Source organism: Colobus angolensis, unplaced genomic scaffold, assembly GCF_000951035.1.
Source record: "Colobus angolensis palliatus isolate OR3802 unplaced genomic scaffold, Cang.pa_1.0 Scaffold103, whole genome shotgun sequence".
Lineage (NCBI taxonomy): Eukaryota > Metazoa > Chordata > Mammalia > Primates > Cercopithecidae > Colobus > Colobus angolensis.
In genome coordinates this window covers 5,611,711-5,612,498 of record NW_012111253.1, presented here as the reverse complement: position 1 = coordinate 5,612,498, position 788 = coordinate 5,611,711, and positions in this window count along the sequence as shown.

Sequence of the window (788 nt, the reverse complement as noted above, 5' to 3'; positions counted from 1 at the left end):
CTGCTCTGGTGGAGGTGGCAGAGGGTGCAGTGGACTCCATGGGAGTCCTTATCTTTGTTGGTTTAATGCTCTATTTTTGTGCTGGTTGGCCTCCTGCCAGGAGGTGGTGCTTTCCAGAAAGCATCAACTATAATAGTGTGGAGAGGGACTGGCAGTAGGCAGGCTATAGAACTCCCAAGATTATATGTCCTTTGCCTTCTGCTACCAGGGTGGGTAGTGAAGAACCATCAGGTGGGAGCAGGGCTAGGGGTGTCTGAGCTCAGACTCTCCTTGAGCAAGTCTTGCTGCGGTTGCCATGGAGGATGGGGGTGAGATTCCCAGGTCACTGAAGTTGTGTACCTAGGAGGATTATGGCTGCCTCTGCTGAGTCATGCAAGTTGTCAGGGAAGTGGGGGAAAGCTGGCAGTCACAGGCCTCGCCCAGGTCCCACGCAAACCAAAGAGCTGGTCTCACTCCCACTGTGCCCCCTGCAACAGCCCCGAGTCTGTTTTTCCCAGACTGGATTCTCTTTACGGACTGGAGTTCTTCTGTAGAACAAGGAACCCATAAAGCAGGGTATGCAACAGCTACTCTAAACGATATAATTGAGAGTGCACGTCTCTCCTCAGGCTCAAGTGTTCAACTAACCAAACTAATTGCCCTCAAGAGGGCGCTCAAGTTAAGCAAAGGAAAAACAGTTAACATTTATACTGATTCTTTTTTTCCCTTTCTTTCTTTCTTTCTTTCTTTCTTTCTTTCTTTCTTTCTTTCTTTCTTTCTTTCTTTCTTTCTTTTTCTTTCTTTCTTTC